Genomic DNA, 19,537 nt, shown 5'->3' with positions numbered 1-19,537 from the left:
CCCGATCGGAGATTCATACGAATCGGCATGTTTTCCGATTCGGATCATGTCCGAATCGGTATTTTTTCCGATTCGGTACATGGACCGAATCGGTGATTTCCCGAATCGGTGTCACTAACGAATCGGTAGTGGGACCGAATCGGTGATTTCCCGAATCGGTGTCACTAACGAATCGGTAGTGGGACCGAATCGGTGATTTTCCGATTCGGTGTCACTAACGAATCGGTAGTGGGACCGAATCGGTGATTTTCCGAATCGGTGTCACTAACGAATCGGTACATGGACCGATTCGGTCTTTGTAACCGAATCGGTGTTTTTCCGATTCGTTACATATCCGATTTTCGGTATGTACGTATCGGATTCTTTCACGTTCGGTACACATTCCGAATCGGTTTTCTATCCGATTCGTTCTGTTTTTGGTTCCCTACATCTCGATGGCTGTTTACCGATCGGTAAGGGCCAAAAATCGGTATTTTCGGCCGATACCGATCGGTAAAGCCCTACCTACATCGGGCCTTAAGTATTTTATGGACAATGTGTGTATGGAGCAAGCTAGTAGTTTATGCTCTTTCTCTAGACTGAGCGTCTGGGTCAAGACTTTGGGGTGCTGCGTGAAATTAGCAGGATACATTTCTCTCTGTCCAGGACATCACACCCTGGTACAATTATTGGCATTTCTAAACATATACCTACATGGGCAGATGTATATGTGGCATAAAAAATAGGGTAGAGGATGAGAATCCCCGATTCCGAAGGAATGAATATCTCCATGTGCAGAAACCAAATCACATTATTCAATTAAATATATTAAACATCAAGAGACTAGCTGATCACCAAAATCAAATGTGCTCGAAAATTTATCTGTGAATACTATGTTTGAGAATATAGAAAACTCTGAAAGCCATGGACTGTAAAGGCATTTTACTGGCTTTTGCGATCTATACAAATAATTGAACATTTCTAAAATGGAAGTATATGTCTTTTCATTTGGAAACAAGTATGATTTTTCTATAAATAGATCCCATAATTTCGAGTAAGTGTGTGCTAAGTACTGGAGTCAGTGAGGGGCGTACGATAAGAGTTGCTGTCGGTAATCAAGTTGCAACTCTGTTCTCAGCTTGCCTTCCCATCTCCAAGTCCCACACATACACACAAGTCACACCCACACACAGACTTGCACATAGCGGCCATCATGACACACATACACATACATACACAACATGCACGGCACAGCACGTTTCACAGGCCTGCTGATGTAACATGATTTCTCTGTGCTTGTCTAAATGCTCACTTGACACTGCTTACTAAAGCCACTACACATGATCTATCATCTTCCACATAATTGCTTACCAGCGTGAGGCTGTCGGCCACGCAGGTTGTGACCAAGTAAGTGTGCTTCACAGGGCCTGAGGCTGCCTTGCCAAAATGCTAGGGGCGTGCTCTGGTCTGCTCCTGTCAGTTTTCACTTGACTTCACTCTGGCGAGCCAACAGCCCAACCATGCTTTTTCTTGGATGATAATAGGAAATTAAATTAAGCGCTTGTAAGAGGCTTGTAGGTGTCTCCGGAAGGTATTGCCCGTGTTTGTGAAGGCGGATGATACCCGGATGTATACCTGTGGTACATGACTGCTAGCTAAACTGAAGTTGAAGTGCATTAAAAATACACTAATTATTGGAGAATGTGAATGGAAAATAGAGCAGGACGTTTATTTTGTATATTAACTAATTTGTGCTGAGCGGCCTCAAGTTGAACAGGCCATTCCTTGAGGAACTTCGAAATAACTGTCTATATGTTGAGAGAGACTCGTTTGTAAAATTATAAACACTACAGCGCACTAGCGGTTGGCTATACCTGAGACTTCTCTGCGCCTCCAGGTGCTTTGCTGCAGCTGAAACATTTTTTGTTGCTCAATTTTTATTTCAATGTAACATATTTCCCTTTCTTCTTTGCTTGATTTTGCTCCCTAAAAAGTGTCACTCGTAGTCATTCAAATGTCACTCATAATTACATTGAAAATGTCACACATAGCAATATAAAACCTTGGCAGCTGTACCTTTTGTTAATCTGGTGAGGCTGATTGCGTGTCTTTTTGAAAGTTTTCATGTTAATTGCAGCCCGTGTATTGGCATGTCGGGCGCTGCAATTAACAGAAAACTTTCAAAAAGGCACGTAGTCTGCTGCACTCTATTACCAAAAGGTATGCAGCAAGCCTAAAAGGACGATGTCTGCTTTCACAATCACTAATATATGTTAGTGAGTGTGAAAGCACACAGGGTAAGACTCTTTGCGCTTTGTCCACCACTCAAATTAATTTCATATTACCCTATACTAATTCCCCACTAATCCTGTTTGGGTCCTGGAGTAGCGTGCTACTCACAATCAAACAGCTATCCCCATGTCAGAACCCGTGCACTTTACCACCACGTGCGATCTGGTTCTTGATGCACATAGCCTTGGCTGCAGCGCACAGAGACCTTACACTGCCGCACACAGAGGAAAAAAATTAGAGGGAACATTGCCTGTGGCCGTTTTAAGTTGGAAGATTAAGGTCCCTTGAATCCTGAGGGTCACTAGGGTCCAACTAGCCCACTACGGACCTCCAGTAAGCACCACAGAGATGCGTTGCAGAGAGGTGTAAAAAGGGGCGTGGCCTCTGAACACCTCTCTGCAACGCAGCTCCCTGGCGCATACTGGAGGTACCTGGTGGGCTAGTTGGCCCCCAGGGACCCTCAGTATTGAAGGGGAATTCATTCCCCAACTTACAACTCCCCAGGGGGTGTGTTTGTGGAACGTTTTAAGTTGGGGAATTAATTCCTCTTCAATACTGAGGATCCCTGGGGGCCAACTAGCCCACCAGGTACCTCCAGTATGCGCCAGGGAGCTGCGTTGCAGAGAGGTGTTCAGAGGCCACGCCCTTTTTTACAACACTCTGTAACGCACCTCTGTGGTGCTTATTGGAGGTACCTAGTGGGCTAGTTGGCCCCCAGGGGACCTAAGGATTGAAGAGGAATTAATTTCCCAACTTAAAATGTGCCACAGGGCGTGTTTGCACACATGTCACCTCAGGCCCCGCCCCTCCCTTCACCACTGTGCAAACGCGCCCTGAGGTGCGTTTTAAGTTGGGGGATAAAGTCCCCTAGAACCCTGAGGGCCCTGGGGTCCAACTAAGCCACCAGGTACCTCCATTAAGGGCCACAGAGCTGCGTTGCAGAGAGGTGTAAAAAGGGGCGTGGCTTGGACCACCTCTCTGCAACAGAAGCCTCTGGCGCTTTTTGGAGGTACCTGATGGGCTAGTTGGCCCCCAGGGGCCCTCAGGGCTGAAAGGGAATTAATTCCCCAACCTAACACGTGCCACAGGGCATGTTTGCACACATCTAACCTCAGGCCCGCCCTCTCCAAGCAACACTCTGCAAAAGCGCCCTGTGGCGCGTTTTAAGTTGGGGAATTAATTCCTCTTCAATACTGGGGGTCCCTGGTGGCCAACTAGCCCACCATGTACCTCCAGTAAGCACCACAGAGCTGCATTGCTCAGAGGTGTAAAAAGGGGCGTGGCCTGGAACACCTCTCTGCAACGCAGAACTGTAGCGCTTACTGGAAGTACCTGGTGGGCTAGTTGGCTACCAGGGACCCCCAGTATTGACTTGGAATTTTTTCCCCAACTTAAAACGCTCCACAGGGTCGTTTGCAGAGTGTTGTTTAGAGGGGGCGGGGCCTATGCACAATCACGTTTATTAACTTTTTGTAATGGGGGCTGTGTGGCCCTCCTTCTTTTTACTTTTTTGGGGCCCTGGGACCCCATCCCCCAGGGCCTGACCCCCAATTCGAAAAAGAAAATTTATTAACGGGTAGGGGCCAATTCTGGGAACCGGGGCCCATATCCCCCGGGGTATGGCCATGTTTTTTTTTTATTACTATGAAGGGAGGCTGCATGGCTCCCCTCCTCAGGACTTTGCGTTATTTAAAAAAAAAGTTTTAATGATTATTGGGGAGGGGTGCCGCGTGGCCCCCCTCCCTGGCCACTTCTGGCCCCAGGGAACCCATCCTCGGGCCTGGCCACCTCGTTGGGGACTGTGGGGGGAGCTCCAATCCCCCCATGGTCCCTGCCGACTTCTCGCGTCCTGCGGGAGCCGGCATTGATTTTCTACATGGGGAGCTACTGACATGCAGTTCCCCGTGTGGAAAAGCAATGTGGTTTGGATTTTAGAAAAGAGAGCAGGTTTCCTGCTCTCTCTTCCAAAACCCAAAGCCCAGTTTGCTATGGGAGGCGAGAGCCGCAGTGCTCCCGTCCTGTCATAGCAAACAGCAGTGTCCCGGGGTTGGGCACACCGGGACACTACAGGAGCCGGCCCTGGGGGGTGGCGGTCCCCAGGGCCATCACAGGCTCCAGGAGGGGGGGCCGCGCTGCCCCCCTCTCAATATCTACATAGCCCTGGTAAAGTGGCAGTCCCGGTGCGTGTGGGGGGACTCGAGCCCCCCACACAGGTATATATCTTTTTTTTTTAAGCCCCAGGGCAGCAGGGGGCTGAGACCCCACAAAATAATTAATAAAAGCCCTGGGAGTGGCAGTGCCCGGGGCTTGGGAGGGCCTTGGAGGCCCCCCACACATAAAAAATAAAGCCCTGGGGGGTGGCGGTCCCCGGGGCTGCGGAGCCCTGCTTATGCCCCCTCAATTTTAATAAAACATGCCCCCGGGACTTGGCTCACCCGAGGGCTAAATAATAAGGAAGCGCGGGAGCCACCACTTCCTTTTTTTTTTTCATCCGAAATTCGCACTGGGTGCGCAAATCTATCCGATTGTTTTTTTTTAAAATGCTTTTTTTGGCCCTGGGGATCCTTGTGGGACCCCTGAGCAGGCCTAGGGGGGTAGGGTATTTCTTCCCAGCCCCCTTTTCTTGTTTTGCACCTTTCTTTCTGTTTTCTTGTGCCTCGGTTCTACCGAGTATGAGAGGGAGTGCCATGTGATGAAACAGCGTTTTATGGAAAGGGGATATGGCCTTAAGTCTATCAGTGATGCCTGCTCAAAAGCATCCAATCATACTCAAATTGACCTTTTGATTCTTAAAGACAAAGAGTGTGAGAATGAGGATAACATCATTAGATACATCTCTACTTTTAATTCCAAATCTGTTGATATACGCTGGTGTCTAAAAAAGCATTGGAAGATCTTACATACAGAACCTGCAGTAGTAGGCAACTCCTTGAAGGATAGACTCTGTAAAAATTAGATCACTCATCAGAAATCTAATTTTAGAGATATCCACGGTTTCTTTGTTTGCAAAGCGTGCAAATTTAGTTCTAATGTTAAGACTGTACATTATCCTTTGACTAACTCTGAAAGAAGCATTGAAAAACATTTAACATGCTTGTCTGACTATTGTGTCTATGTTTTACCATGCCCCTGTGCAAAAAAATATGTAGGAAGCATGATGTTTCCTGCAAAGAAAAGAATTTTGGAGCATATGCGGGCGATTGCCAACAAAGACAAAATGTCCCCGATAGCCCGCCACTTTGAGGAACTACATAATAGTAATCGCAATCTGCTACGCTTTTTTGTGATTGACAGGGTTCCTCAATCTAGTAGGGGAGGGGACAGAATTCGCAAGTTGCGACAAATGGAGTCCAAGTTCATTCTAGAGCTCGATACCAGAATTCCAGGGGGCCTTAACTCTGAAGAAATTAATTGGTTCCTGGGAGAATGAGTTTGTTCCGATGAAGTTAGCGTAGTCTTAATATTTTTAATATTTTTAATGTTTTGCATATTGGACAATTTTGGATATTGTTTATATTTTAGAATATTCTGATTATTATAGGAGTGTGTTGTCTTGTATGTCCTCCTTTCGTCTTCCAATAATTTTTAATGTTTTTAATTCACTGTTAATTTGAGGCTATAATCAACATGGGAATAAGCCACTATGTACGTCTCATTTTTTGTAGGTGAATCTTCAGGAAGATGACAATGTGCCAGTATTAGTGGAATCAAAGAGGCCTGGAATACCCGCTTGGGAGTAACAGAATGATAAGATCTAAAACTGTATATGTTCACACATCTATATTGCATTGAGGAATGTATTAATTTCAAATGATTACCCACTTGGGAATAGTTATTTACACGTATCAATTGAGGAATTGACAAAAAATATATATATTGAGTCCTTAAGCGATAATGCATAGGCGGTAATTGAACCGTATTTGAAAGCCAGGATTGGCATGATTTGGTTTGCCCTTAGAGTTACCCACTTGGGATGTTTATTTACGGTGTGAACTTCATGGATCTTTTTAACAGGACTATTGAATGAATAATAGTATTAAGGAAATAATACTAGATGCACATTTATGAATTATTGCTCTTACAAAGGAATAATTGAGCATCAATATTTCTTTAAAATTCACCACAAATCTAATAATGATTTAATTATTGACGTACTGGATGCAATTATGTAAAATGTATATTACGGAAATAAGACATATCAATGAGGACATGGAAATGTTACACATGAGATTGTTTGTAAATAGAATGCGCTACAATGCATGAATTTCCGTATTTCACCATGCAAAGATGGCCGACACCTTCTGTAGTCCTATTTTGATCACTATGCACTATTTTTTTCGAGCACTTTGCTTATCTATCTTTATTTAATGTCGGTTTCATAACAAAGAATTACCCGTGACCAAGGCGAGTGTATCGCTGAAACGCATTGGGTTTTTTAGAGTTTGGCTGGATGTTGAAATAAAGTCTTCCAAGCTACCGTTTTGACTGGCGATAATTATTGCAAGGAGTGCACCGCGTACCCGTTGGTACGAGGTGGAGTGGATATATATATATATATATATATATATATATATATGTGTGTGTGTGTACTTACCAACAATCCTCGGAAGCTCAGCATAGTCATTCCTGCAACAGAACAAGAGACGTCAAGAGTTTAATTACATCTAATTTCAATACAAAGGCAAATACAGGTTACAGACTAATGGTTAAAAGAAATAGTTAAGCAAATCGAGACATCTGGTAGTTACGTTGTCTTTCTCTTTCCACAGAATTATATAGAGATGACAACTACTTAATAGGAACCTGTAGAATTCCAGCCTAAAATACCATACTTACAAAAGAGCTGCTAGCCAATAATAAGGGACAGGTATATATTAATGGTCACAGAATAGGGGAGGGGTATTGTTGGATGGATTGTTATATAACCTTCTCTGTTTCAGGAGACCATTCGTTTCCAAGCGAGAGTTCCAGTCCTACAGAAGAGAAGCAGTGGCAGTCTCTCTTTCTCATCCCAATCCTGAATTGCTAGTAGTGAATTCAGTTCGCAGTAGCAGAGTAGGGGACTGTGGAATATTCGTCTGCTCCTGTGGAAATTCACAGTTCTGGTAAAGATACTTGACAGTAGGAGCAAGAAAGGGGGCAAGACATGTGATAATGTTTGGGGGACCGAGATTGACAGGGGATCCAAATTTTACTTTGGCTAGTGAGTCCAGCATCTGTGTTAGTGAGATGAGCTCGAAACTATCTAGTATTGCTAAATTGAGATGATATGGTATAGCCAAGTATGAGCTGGTAGTGGGTTGAAAGCTATTATAGATGATGTCAATTTTGATTTGAAAGGGAGTAGCCAAGGTGTCGAAGAATATTTGGGAGGCTTGGGTTGCAGAGGAACATGCCTGTGGATTGACGAAGGTTTTCATGATTTTAAATAGTTCTTTGAGGAGTTGCCTGACTGATCAGTTATATGAACAATATGTAGTCTGAGTGCAGTCTTTATTTTGGTGTGATAAGCATGTGAGGCATCCTTAAATAGTTGTTTATTTATACTGCTTTTGAAACTCCTCCAGCTACGCTCAAGCCTACAACAGTGGGACTTATCTGTTTTCAGTTCAGCCATGTACGTAGGGGCGTTGGGTCTGCGAGATTACCTTTGTTGTGGTTTGTAAGTAGCCACGACGACCAGTGATTGGGAGATAGAGTTGTTGAATTGTGCCACTGCTTAGTTAATGTCATGGAAGTAGTCTGAAACAGAAGTGGAGAAAGACGCTTGAAATGCATCTAAGGTGTTTTGTTTCCAAGGTCTTGCGGTAACTTGGATCTTGGCCTTGGGTCTGTCAGGGATTGTCGTGGTCAGAGTTCAGAAATTGATCAGGAAGTGATTTGTCCAAGTTAGTGGCAGAGGGATGTCAATATGGAAGAGTTTGGCAGTGGAAATGATGAGGTCTAGCATATGTCCAGCAGAGTGAGTGGGGCAATTTGTTGCGAGATGAAGGTTTAACATTTCAAGGTTAGTTAGCAAAGTAGAGACGGCGGGGTCGGTGGTATTGTCTGTATGGTAATTGAAGTCTCCTATCAAAAGGAAGTCTTGTGCGGCTAGTGTGTAGGGTACTAGTGCTCTGTTAAGTTGGCGCTGAAGTCCTTTTTTTTGTCCTGAAGGGCGGTAGATAAGCGTGCCATTCCAGGAGAGACCGTTTGAGGGATATAATTTAAATATGATCATCTCAATCCAGTATGGGACTGTGGTTTCTGCTGTTTCAACATGAGGACGTTTATAAGCAAAGGCGTGCCCTTTTGTCCGTGCCAGATTATTGTTTCAAGCAGGCTGATGACAGCCAGGTGTGGATAGCTCACAGATGATAGTGCCCTTATTTTATGTTCACCAAGATGCTCCATGAAGTTTCCATGTGAACAAGTATTCAATGTCACCTGATAGTTTACCACGGGCTTAAGATCTTGGTGCTGCCAATATGGATGCTATGAGTGAAAGTCATGTCTCTGATCAGACAGGAAGCTCTAACCACCCTAAAGGCTGCCATTGCCACTGCCATTACCAATGCAAGGGAATCAGTCTTGAGGCTGCAACTGCCACACCAAACCACCTCTCGGCAGCCGGCCTGGATGGTCACCACCACCAAAGACGAGTTCTGATGCACTGATCTGCCTCACTGATCACCCCGGCAAACTCTGTCTCGAGCAAGGCAGCTCGCATGGTTCATGTAGGTGAAGAGCCACTGCAATGAGGTATCTGCCACACAGCCTGTGTTGCTACAACTGACAGCAGGTAAATTGTGGGGCTTAGCCTGAACCAAGGACAGGAGACTAAACACACAGACATAAGTCTGCAACACATGCTAAGACTTTTTTGGCAAAGAGTAAAGAGGCCACGTTCATAATGCAATACAGTGAGAAATGGATGAAGGACCATTCTTTACAAATTAATCATATGCTTTGTACAGCCCTCAGTTCGAGTAAGGTTAATGCCCACATCAGATCTAAACAATTCTTCTACATTTGAATTTTGAGATTATTTTTACCGTCTACATCTGTGCCTAACCTTTTCTAAACCTCTAGTTTGTTGGGGACTGTAGAAATGGGATTTCGATTATAAAGGGAAATAGGAGGATCCCAGGAGACTACTGGGAAGAAGGTGTGGCACCTCGCTAAACAGACCTTAGTTTGCAACCCTGTTAGCTCTTTCCATTGAATTGTGTATCGTTTATTTCCGCTGTGTCGCTAAAGTATTTTCTTTAAAAAAAATAAGCACTGATCTGGACAATATGTTATTGTGTCTGTTGGTTGACTGTTGAGTTCCAAGATCTCCCCTCCCCCCAAGCTCCCTCCCTGTGAAGCCTGTGGCTGCTCGCTGGCCCAGTTTAAAGAGCTACAGTGGAATGGACTCCTGGACACTAATGGTAAATGACCTCAAACAGTGTGGTTGGGGATCTTCCCAGTCAGCTCTTTGACTTCCCCCTTGCCCCTCCACCCCTGGAATGGAGTCTGACAGATGGCCTTAGAGTCAAATGTGCTGGCAAATTTGATAGCCGATATAGAGAAAACAGGCCAGAGATGCTGCATCTACAAAGTCTTGGGAAATTCCTAGTGCCAGCTCCTTCAACATAGCTTTGTTCCAAGACGGTACTTTATACCTCAACATAACTTTGTTCAAGGGGTGTACCTTACACTGCAAAAGATAAGATCATGATGTACATGGATAGCCTTAACTGACAGAAGCAGGGTTCCATTATATGGTATGGGATTGCCCTCCTTTACCAACGTATTGGAAAGATTGCCTGTGCCTGGCACCATTGGGCTGTCGGTTCTGGTGCAGCGAGAGATTTGCCAATTGAGCCTGTAGCCACGCTCCACACATGCAAATCTTAGCAGCACATCTATATATCTTGCCATTGTATTAGCAAGGAGACAAATAATTAGTGATGACCCGGAAGATACCTGGGAGTCCATGCTTGACAAGATGGAGGTCTGAGGTGCTCAAATGAGCAGCAATGGGGATCCTAAAGAATCCTCCGACATATGGAGCAAAAGAAAAGAGCGCGGAAGCCAGGAACGACCCTGGTGGGGGATGAAATGGCTGACAAAGGAGAAGCGGTAGCCCAGACTTGATACTGCGTGGCTAAAGCAGGGCTGGTCACTATGGACTAAATGCACCAGAGCGGGGTAATCACTTATATGCATGCTGTAGATTTGTTATGGCATGGTCAAAGTGAGCATTACCCCAGGGCTCCGCCTTTCATGGGAGCTACTCTTAGCCTTCTCAGCTGTCTGCCTGAGCCAGCAGGGTTCTGCAGACATTCCTGTCTGATGACCTTGAATGATTCTTGTAGATTATTTTAAATATCATGTACTTTAAAACATTTTTTAATAACGGTAATGTGTGGGAGTTCATGTTATAAATTTTGCAGATAAATGTTGTGCTTGCATTTTTTAAAGGAATGCAAACTCCATAAAATGTCGTTTGATTGAACCAGTGAAACCGGAGGGTGTCACACAGATTATTTTCAGTGACATTAGTGAGCTGCTGATGCTGCACAATTTTTAAAGCAAATGGCGCTGAACTGCCTGTGGTGCACGGTATCTGAATATTCGATGTAAACGCACCTAGAACTTGCATTTCTATCTGATGTTCGGCACATATTAACATTTGTTTTGCATATTACATCTCACCTAATTCATGTTTAAGCACATGTTAACATTGATAAAGCAGACACGTGGTCTCTATCGTCACAAGACCATCATTAACTAGAGTGATTTCTGGCAGCACCTTTTTCTACAAGTTCACTATGGATGTAGGCTTGCGGCTAGAGAAGTCGACCTCGAAGCTGGGGAACCGAGAGTTTCGGCCATGACGCTCAACATCCTGTGATTCTGGGCAAATCACTTAATCTCCCTGTGACCAACAAAAATGAATGTGTTCATCTGTAACGAAACTGGTGCTCATGTAAAGAGATCTGATACCTGATATCATCGGGTCTAGTTCACACTATATAAAACTAAAACAATAATGATAATAATATCATCAGGTCTAGTTCGCACTATATAAAACAAACAAAAAAATTCTAATAATATGTCTTTGCAGGACCCACATTTCACTTTTTTTTTTTGTTTAAATCTTTTTATTGAGATTCTGACAAAACAAAGATAGCACACAAAGACAGTACGGGCGTGCATGCGGTCGCCCCGCAAGTAACATCTATCTCTCCCCACCAATGGGGCAGGGCACCCTGGTGCAGCATAAAGTGTGTCCATGAATGCTAGTGAGGCCCCGAGGGAGAGGCAGATCTCTGACCTGGTCCCATAAACAACCAACATTTCCCCCCTCTCCTCCCCCACCCGTATCCCGCCCTCGTTTCCTTTCCCCCGGTGTGGTAAGTGCGCTGATGCCAGACATCACAAGGCCTGCAGGAGATATGTCGTTTAATCAGGAGATCGGGGCTCCCCCCGGAAGTCGTCTGGAAGCCGGAGCACCCTGAGGCATTTTGGGCAGGTAATCTCATTGCATTCCTCTGACAGGAGAGAGACCAGGGGTTGCCATGTGTCGAGGAATGTGTCTCGTGTTTAGGTAAGGGTGGCCTGTATCTTCTCCATCCCCATTATATACCACAGTCGGTGGAGCCACCCCGTGTGGGTAGGTTTCCTCGGAGTGCCCCAAAAAGATAGGATGTGCTGAGTGGCTGCCCCTATCGCTAGCCCCATCTGCCTCCCCCTGATCGATTTGAGAGGGAATGTGATGGCGTTAGGAAGGCCGAGGAGCGTGTACTCCGGAAAGCGGGGGATCTCTGTGTCAAAGTGTGTGTCAAAGCTCTTTAGCACCTCTTCCCAGTATCCCTGGACTTCTGTGCACTCCCACAGGATATGAGTGAGTGTCCCCTGTTGGCCACATCCCCTCCAGCACCCAGAGTCTCTGCGTGGATTGCTTTGATGCAGCCGGGCCGGTGTAAGGTGCCAGTAGTATGCTATTTTCACCGCTGCCTCTTTGCTGGCCACATTACGGGCGGTGTGGTGGGCCCTGAAATATATGTCCTGCCATTCCTTGTCTGTGAAGGAGCGTCCTAGTTCGCGCTCCCATCGGTTCTGACCCGCTGACCGTGCCGCGGGGGGAGGTGGACCGAGCAATCTGTAGAGGTCTGTGATCGCATGTCTGTCTATTGTTTTCGTGTGTAGCCATTTCTCGTAGTCCGTTAGGGGTCTGCTCACATGGGGCAGCACCTCCTTCTCCGTGAGCCAGTGTCTGATCTGGAAGTACTGAAAGCGTTGGATCTGTGGGAGTGTGTAGTAGTCCTGCAAGGTGCTCATCTGCATGAGGCCCGCGGGATCGAAGAAGTCGCCAGCCGCCTTGCATTCCGACTCCCACCACTGCGAAAACGACCCGGGGGCCAGCCCCGGGGGGAACGCCGGGTTCCCAAACAGAGGGGACATCGGGGACGGAAATGTGGTGAGGCCTTTCGGGACCGCCGTCTTGTCCCAAACCTGCATTACCGTTCTCGTGATGGGTGATTTCTTGAGGTACGAGGGTCTGTCTTTTCGACCCAAGAACGGGATTTTCCATAGGGACATCTGACCCATAGCCCGGTCTTGAAATAACCACCGCTTCTCTGATTCGGGCCTGTGCCATTCTAAGAGGTAGCGAAGTTGTGTGGCGTGGAAGTAGCGGAGCAGGTCGGGGACTCCGAGGCCGCCCTCTGCCGTAGCCCGTGTGTTTAGGTCCCTGCGCAGACGCGGGCGCCTACCGGCCCACACAAAGTGTGTGATGCAATCTTGCAATCGTTTGAGCATGCCTAACGGAGGAGTTACCGGAATGGTCTGGAACAGGTACAAGACCTTCGGCAAGAGGGTCATTTTTATTGCTGCCACACGTCCCAACCAGGAAAGCGGTTGGCGACGCCATCTCGCGAGGTCCCCCTGCAGGGCAGCTAATAAAGCCGTATAGTTTTGTTCAACTGTTTGGGCCGTGTTCGGGGTTAGGGAGATGCCCAAATAGGGAACTGACATCTGGGTCCGAAGACCCCCAAATTGTTGGTGGCCACGTCTCGCAGCTTTTGCATTCCGTCCTAGGGGCAAGATTAGTGATTTCTCTACATTCATCTTGAACCCCGAGACGCTCCCAAAGCTCTCCACCTCCGAGAGGAAGGCCGGCACCGATGTGGAGGGGTTCTCCAGGGCTGCCAAAACATCGTCTGCATACAGACTTATAGTTTGCGGTTCCCCACCAAAGCGAACACCCGTGATGGATCTGTTGTCCCGCACCCGTTGTGCCAATGGTTCGATATACAAAGCAAATAACAGGGGCGATAGAGGACACCCATGTCTGGTGCCTCTTCGTATGTCTAGAGGCTTCGAGCGTACCCCATTGACCGTGATCTTGGCCTGCGGGGCGGCGTAACAACTGGCTACCCACGTGCGGAACCGGTCCCCGAACCTGAAGCGAGCCAGGACGGCGTCCAGGTACCCCCAATCTACTCTGTCAAACGCCTTTTCGGCATCCACTGACAGAAGGGCCGCGTCAGAGTCATTGTAGTGGGCTTTGTCAATGACATGAAGCAGGCGCTTGGTGTTGTCTGCGCACTGCCTGCTCGGGATGAATCCTGCCTGGTCTGGTTCAATGATTCCCGGTAGACATGGACCCAGCCGCGCCGCCAGCACGCCCGTAAACAGTTTCAGGTCGAGGTTAAGTAATGAGATGGGTCTATAGGCTTTGCATTGGGATGGGTCCTTGCCTGGTTTGGGGATAACCACGATGTCAGCCTCCAACATGTCCTGAGGGATGGAGCCCCTTCCCTGGAAAGAATTGAAAAGTCTGGTCAATACCGGCGCAATTTGGGGGCAGAAAGCTTTATAGAAGCTTGCAGAGAAGCCATCCGGGCCTGGAGCTTTTAGAGGTTTAAGTCGCGCGATCGCGGAGATGACCTCCTCAATTCTAATGGGAACTTCGAGGGAGGTCCTTGTGGGTTCATCTAGGGGCGTTATCTCCGTATCCCGGAGATAGGATTCTGCCGTGGTCTGATCAGCTAGTGGTTCGGCTGTGTACAGTGAGGCATAGAACTCTCGGAAGGCCTCCGCAATTTGGTCATCCTCATAGACGACCTTCCCGTCCTGGGTGTGTATGGAGGGGACCCTCGCTCGCAGGGTCTTTGCTTTGAGGCAGCTCGCCAATAAGCACCCCGTCTTATCGCCACCCACGTAGTAAGTGTGGCGCAGTCTCAGGGCTGCATACTCCGCCCTATCCAAATCTAAGCTTGCGAGTTGGGTCCGGACCGCCTTAAGCTGTCGCCAGATCCTGGGAGCTCCTGTTCGGCTATGAGCCTGCTCTAGTTCAAGCGCTTGAGCGGACAAAGATTGCCTTTTATCTCTCCGTTCCTTGGCTTCTGCCGCTGCTATAGAAATTAGTTCCCCTCTCACCACCGCCTTAAGCGCTCCCCACACCGCTGTCAAGGAGACCTCCGGGGTATCGTTAGTCTGTAGATATTCCGTGATGCGGTCTTGGAGTCGCTGTGTCACCCCCTTGTGCTGCAGGAGTGCGTCATTGAGCCGCCATCTACCCTTCCGCTGTGTGACCCTAGGGGTTCGCATGTGTAGTATGAGCGCATCGTGATCAGAAAGTGCCACAGGGAGCACCTACACATCGTCTACTAGGGGAGTCACATCAGCGTTACCGAAAAAGTGGTCAATGCGTGCTTAGGTGTGGTGTACGTGAGAGTAAAAAGTGAACCCCGGGGTGACGGGATGGTGTTTTTGCCATAGGTCCACGAACCCCCCTTCTGACAACCACTGGCTCCCCTCCAGCGAGATCGCCCCGGCAAACCCCTGTCGGTGTCCTGATCTATCAATGTTGGGGTCCATCACAAGGTTTGTGTCTCCACCCACCAGCACTGCCTTTGTGTTAGGCTGCAGCGCATCCGCCAGCGCTCCTTTTAGGAATGGTTCTTGTTTGGAGTTCGGAGCGTAAAGGGAGCCCACAACCATGTCCAATCCACCGATACGGATGTTGTAGGCTAGGAACCTCCCCTTAATTTCTGCTACCCTGTCTCCCACTGCCCCCTTAAAATGACTGGCACTGGCTGAAACATGTCGACCATCTGAAGGACGCAGGGGGCAGTAACTCGCCACCCTTACGCGTCCTGTAGCCTTACTTTTAACCGCTGATGACGGCCCAGTTATTAAAATTTAATTTACCCTCGGGTACTGGGACCACCACCAAGCCGTTTTAAATCACAATTCACCCAACCTCACTGCACTCTCAGCAATATACCAGCTCCACTGTAATCAGGCGTCGTAGCACACCCGGGACATACTAGGTGTCACTGGGTGGGCCCGATGATGAAGCATGCCACTAACTAGGTTGGTGGGTGAGGGCTTCATGAATACACCAACAAGGTGCCCGTGACGGAACTAATTTGAGTACTGTAACACTTTGGTCAACTTAAGCTAGTCCTTTTTGTTTAATCACATATAAACCCTAGGGGACTCGGACTAGCTACCTAGTCCTCTCTCTCCCTCTTGTTATACGCAGGGCCACCAGTAAGGCCACCCCCGCTTTTTTCTCTAGGGTGGAAGAGTAGTGTTGGAAGGGAAAGGCCTTTGAACGCATTCTGTGCCAGTCTTTAGAGAGCAAATGAGTTTCTTGGAGCAGGCAAATTTCCGCCCCAGAGTGTTCTAAGAAGGACAGGACAGCTCTACGCCTAACGGGGTTGCTAAGCCCCTTCACGTTCAAGATGAGAATCTTCAACGTAGAGTTCGCCATGCATGAGGGGTATGAGGAACGCACAGCACTCTCAGTCCGCCAGGGACCTGCTTGCTCCCTGTGTCGGCTTGTTCTAACTCTAATATACCACACCGGAAGAGCCCCAGTCCCCCGCCACCCCCCCACCCCCAGTCCCAACTTCCCCAACTTCTCCAACTTCTCCCCCCAACTCCCATCCTCCCCAACCCCCACACCCTCCCCGTAGCCCCCCCTTGAAACATCCCCTAGAACTTCTCCCATAGTCTCGGGCCTATCGGGACAGAGTCCAGGTCCGTAGAGTGTCTTAGAAAGTGAGGACATGGTGGCGGCCGACTCTTCGGCCCCCGACCCCTCCCCCCCATTTGTTGTAGGCTAAGGAGGGTAAGCCCCCCTGCCGGGCATCTTACTGTTTAGCTGCAGTGTTGTCTGCCACCTCCTGTACTGCCGCCTCTCGTTCCTGGGCAGCCAGCTGAGGGTCCGGTCTCCGGAAGGACTCGGGGAGCGTCGTCTCTGCACTGTCTGCCAGCTGTCCCTGGAACGCCGGACTCCATCGTCCGCTGATCCGCGCGGAGGGGTCCCGTCCGTGGCCATGTCCTCCGGTGGGTCAATGCCCAGCGCTGCACATGTATCCTGAAGGGATCAAAGCTGGTGTAACGACCCCTTCCATTTGAAGATGAGTCGGAACGGATGGCCCCAGGTGTAGGGCACACCTTTGTCTCTCAGGAAGTCAGTAGCCACCTTGAAGGAGCGCCTTTTTTGCAAGGTGATGGCGGAGAGATCTTGAAAAAGGGACACCTGGTCTCCTCGGAAGATGATCGGCTGTCGCACACGGGCCTCTCTCAGGATGCGTTCCTTTAGAGGGAAGTCTGGGAGAAAGGCCAGTATGTCCGGAGGGGGGCTGGAGCTCGGCGCGCCTGGCCGACTCTGTGAACGCGGTCAATCCGGATGTCAAATTCGCTTGGCTCCCCAAGGATTTCCCGAAAAAGGTCCTGTAGGTATGTTGTGACGCTGTTCCCCTCCGATTTCAATGGAACTCCTCGGACCCTAATGTTGTTCCGCCAGGAACGGTTCTCGAGATCCTCCGAGTGGGCCTGAAGATCCACTTGCTGGTCCTGTAGGCGGAGAATTTACTGCTGGAGTCGGTCCACTTCCATGCTGCGGGTCTGGTCTGCTTCCTCCATCGCCGCCACGCGCTCCCCCAGGCCATCCATGTCCCTTCGTAGTTCTCGCTGTTCCCCGGCGAGCTCTTGCTTCAAGGTCTGAAAGTCATCTCTCAGGGTGATGAAGAGGGAGGCCAGGAAGGCTTTCGTGATGGGTGCAGAGTCGTCATCTGTGCTTGTAGCGGCAACCGGTGTCTTGGGGGGCGATTGCGTCGGGGCCTTCTCCGCCTTCGCAGCGTTTTTATGGAGCAAATCCGTTATGGTGTGGTTGCCCTTGCGTCCCGCGTTGGCCCTGGTGTCAACAGGCCGGAGGTAGCGCAGGAGTAGGGATTAGTTCCGTCTTCTGTGTTGGGCACTGAGGCTCTGGTATCCGGGGTTTGTACGTCTCAGCTGCGAAGAGCTGTGGGTGACCCTTTGTCCAGCGGCGTCGCCTACCCCAAGGGGGCTCTCTCAGTGGACCCCGGAGATCGTCGCCGGCACAGGCCAGCAGGTCCACAGTCACACCGATGCAGGCTTGATCCAGTCGCCTTCTAGGGGGGGATCCCACCGCCGCTCCGACCCGAAAGTCCACCTGTTGTTCTTCGGGTCCCAGGGCCCCCTCGGGCGGTCTGTGCGCAGTCCTGCTGTAGGTCTTAGCACTCCACCCTGGCTCCCCCTTCGTCAATCGGGGCCAACGTCCGCGGCCCGAGACCTCGCAGCTCTGGGCCCAACCCTCTCAGGTCTCAGAGGGGGGTCCCCTGGTCAGCACGGGCAGTGGGGTTCACTATCCAGCTCGATCCCCCCCCCCGCACGTCCGCTGTGCCGGCTAGGCTGCCGTCCGTGGGGGCTATAGTTGGTTGCCTAGCGTGTGTGCTGGTCACTGCTCCGAGACAAGGCCCAAAGCCGGGGAGTCGGGTACTATGGCCTCCCGCCGGTACTGTCCGGCTGCTGCCGCGGCCCAGTAGGGCCGCGTCTCCGGTGTTTCTGATGTCCGGCGCCCCCCTCACTCTGCCACTGTCCAGGGGAGCCACCGGCGGTAACGTGGGAAGTTCGGCTGCTGCGTGCTGTGCGGTGCGCCCTACGCGCTTCCAGGGCCTCCCGTCTCCGGTCCGGCCTTCCCACTTGCTCCTCCGCCGACTCGCTATGCCTCCCCCTGCACCTTACCAGAGGGGTCGCCGGTCGCCGGCTGCTGCGGGCCTCCTTCGGCGTTCTTGTCGCCAGGCCGCGTCCCCGGCGCTCGCCCAGTCCTCTGCTCCAGTCCGGGACTAGGCCCGAAGCCCGGGCCTCAGGTGCTGCGGTAGCCCGCCGTCTCTCGCGATCCTCCGGTGTGACGTATCTGGGCCGCACCACGGTCGCCCGGCTCAGCACTTGGTCGGCCTCCGGACCGGGGCCGTCACCGATCATCACCTTCTTCCAGCCGCCAATCTCCGAGCGCTTCGCCTCCGTGTCCGCTGGAGCCAGGAGAGCACTCCAGGCGCCAGGCTCTCTCCGCCGCTCTCCCACAAGTTCGCGCCAATGGAGGCCGAAGTCCAGCCGCGCTGGTCCCAGCCGGCAGCGCCCACCAATTCAACACCTCGGCGGCTTCGGGTGGCAGGCTGAAACTGCGAAGTCGATCGGCAGGAGAAAGTTGGACATTACCCGCTAAGAAAAAGGATTTAGGGGCTTAGGGCCGGGGAGTTTTAGAAAACGCGTCCAGTCAGGCCGCCATCTTAGCCACGCCCCCCCACATTTCACTTTTAAGCACAGTGCACCGCTGCTCTGCTCTACTTGCTCTATGTATGTATGTATAGGTACGTGTTAAGCGCGGCTGTCACCCAAAGGGTATCCTGGCGCTGAGACCATATCATTCCATTGGATGAAATACACTACATTGCTCTTGGAAAGAGGTAGGTCTTGAGATCCCTCTTGAAAGAAGTCAGATCTTGCCTGCTCCTCAGCGCCAGAGGTAGGGTGTTCCATAACGTGGCGGCCGTGAAGCTGAAGGCACGACCGCCCATCCTCATTCTGTTAATCCTGGGAACCATCACCAGGAACGCTGAGGAAGATCTCAAAGGTCTGGCAGCTTGATACCAGGAGAAGAGATTTTGGAGCAGCATTGGTCCCAGTCCCTGCAGAGCCCTAAAAACAAGGCATAAGGCCTTAAAGGCAATCCGCTGCTGGACAGGTAGCCAGTGGAGATCAGCTAGAGCTGCAGATGAAGATGCAGAACGTGGACGAGATAAAGCCAATTTGGCTGCCATATTTTGAATCCTATGCAGCTTAAGAATCAGAGTCTTAGGAGCTCCCAGAAGCAGTGCGTTGCAGTAGTCTAACCTACTGAGAATGGAACTACGCACCACTTCTGCTCTGGCTCCCAAGGGAAGTAACGGCAAGATTTGTCGTAGGGCTCGAA

Source organism: Lissotriton vulgaris, chromosome 1_1 (assembly GCF_964263255.1).
Source record: "Lissotriton vulgaris chromosome 1_1, aLisVul1.2, whole genome shotgun sequence".
Taxonomy (NCBI): domain Eukaryota; kingdom Metazoa; phylum Chordata; class Amphibia; order Caudata; family Salamandridae; genus Lissotriton; species Lissotriton vulgaris.
The sequence above is the reverse complement of the archived record's forward strand: the minus strand, read 5'-3'. Positions refer to the sequence as shown.